Raw genomic sequence first — 2,300 nt, 5'->3', positions numbered from 1 at the left:
CAATCAATTTTCTTCATGCACCAGTTTTTAAATGTGCAAAAACAAGTTTCTCAGAGCAAAGAGCTGGACTCTGAAAATATTATTTTGGAAATTTTATTTTTTTTTTTTTAAATCCTGGACAATCCTTAAAATTAAAGTGTTTTGAGCTATATTATTAATAAGATCACTACAGAGATACCAGAGTGGGAAGGACTGGGAGAACTGTGTGCAATACTGTGTTGTGTTAGTGTCTGCCTAACTCCAGTGATGACTCAATTTATAGAGGCAAAATTACTCATCCCATAGCAATATGTTTGGCACAAGAACAAGGAATTCATGCCTCTGTAACCAAATGCACTAGCAAGCAGCAGAGGCATTGGGAAGACTCATCTGAGTGATTTTTGCTTGGCTTCACTTTGGCACCCATCTCCAGCTCCTGCTGAGCCCAAATTAAATGGAGCAAAAAATCAAACTGTTTCATACTGATTTCAAAGGAGGTGAGTTTTCACAGCTCCCTGGTCATTTCTAACAAGCTGTGTCTGCAGCAAGTCCCTTCTGGGTCTGGCACAGCTGCACAGGGGCAGCTCAGCTCTTCTACCAAAAACTAGTAGCCTATGACTGATGATGTATAAAATGAAATATTACTCTTTTCCTTGGTTTTCTTTGCTTGATGCAAAGCCCGTTGTAGGTCCCTTTGTTCTTTGCAAGAATGGAGATTAATCATTTTTATAATGAAAGGCAGGCTTAAAAGACCTCCCTCTGAGATGAGCAGAGGGGGCAGCAGGAGTGTGTACAAGTGGTCTGGGGTTTTTTTTCCCTTTGCTATTTGCTTTTATATTATGGACATATTTGGGACTGTGCATGGCAAACCTCAGCCAGGCTGAAATCAGTGTTTTCACCTAGTGAGTATCAAATTGCCTCTGCTGAGGATCAGCATTCAGCACTGCCACCAGGCACGTCACAGCACATTAATTAATCTGGAGATCCAGTCAATACACCTCGTGGTCCTGGCAGTACTGTGTGCCAGGCTTTGGGCCATCTCATCCTGAATGCAGCCTAGCCAACACACCAAGAGCCCAGACCTCCTGCAGTGCTGATGGATAATGCAGGATCCAGCAGAGCCTGTTGTGACCAAAACAACTCTTGTGGAACCTCAGAATGCCTTTTGTGAACGTGGTCTGCAGTTCCTGGCAGCTTCTTCCTGCTGCCTGGTTGGCCTTAGCTGCTGCCCAAGGGCAAAGAATCCAGCTTGTCAGTGAGCAGCTGAAGGTGTTTTCTCTATTTGCCATGCATGTGCATTACTTGGGGTCACAGAATGCCATGGGTTGGAAAGGACTTTAGGGACCATCTAATTCCAACTCCCCTGCCATAGGCAGAAACATCTTCCACTAGTTGCTCCAAACCACATCCAGCCTGGCCTTGAACACTTCCAGGGATGGGGCAGTCACAGCTTCTCTAGGCAGCCTGTGCCAGGGCCTCACCACCCTCACAGGGATGAATCTCTTCCTAACATTTCATCCAAAATTACTCTTTTTTTAGTTTAAAATAATTTCCACTTTTCCTATCACTATGTGCCCATATAAAAAGGTGCTCTCCCTCTGTTATAAGCCCATTTTCATCACTGGAAGCTCTAAGCTCTCCCCAGAGCCTTCTCTTCTCCAGGCTGAACATTCCCAGCCTGTCTCCAGAGCAGAGGGCTCCAGCCCTTGGAGCATCTCTGTGTCCCTACTCTGGATCTGCTCTAACATGCCCATGTCATTCTTATGCTGGAGCCCCCAGAGCTGGATGCAGAACTCCAGGTAGGGTCTCATGAGAGCAAAGGGAAGGATTCACTTCTTTGAGCTTCTGGCCCACCTCTCTTTTGGTGCAGCTCAAACCTGTCAGTGCACCATTCCCAGAGCTGCTGCAATACCGGGGCAGTGCATGAAGCACAGACAGCAAGCTCCAGGTCCAGCTCCCATGCCCCAAAGTTTAATATAAAATTATATAGCCTGTTTAGTATAAAATCCTCTTATTAAGGGCATATCAGACATTAAACTTTTAAGATCAGATACTACACTTGGCCAACACCAGAAGACCAAATCTGTCCTTTCCTTTTGCATGGTTCAAAGGGTGGGTAGATGCATGTAGGTGACCCAGCTGGTGACAATAGTTTCATTGTCTTGTTATTTCTTAGCCTGGAGCTTGTGAAAGAAGAAAGCTACAGCAAAGCCACTTCAGTTTTCTTTCTGCTCATCTTTGGGACTTTTCATACAAGCTCTATCCCCTGCTAGGATGGGACCAATTCATGGGAAATTTTGGATGCAAACCCAAGGGGAGTT

At 45.1% G+C, this 2,300-nt stretch overlaps 1 pseudogene; it reads right to left on the bottom strand.

Moving 5' to 3' along the window:
- Positions 1-1,857: 1,857 nt before the first annotated feature.
- On the bottom strand, positions 1,858-2,066 carry LOC130260888 (U2 spliceosomal RNA; annotated as a pseudogene).
- Positions 2,067-2,300: the final 234 nt, after the last annotated feature.

This window comes from Oenanthe melanoleuca, chromosome 1, assembly GCF_029582105.1.
Source record: "Oenanthe melanoleuca isolate GR-GAL-2019-014 chromosome 1, OMel1.0, whole genome shotgun sequence".
Taxonomy (NCBI): Eukaryota; Metazoa; Chordata; class Aves; order Passeriformes; family Muscicapidae; genus Oenanthe; species Oenanthe melanoleuca.
The sequence above is the reverse complement of the archived record's forward strand: the minus strand, read 5'-3'. Positions and strand labels throughout refer to the sequence as shown.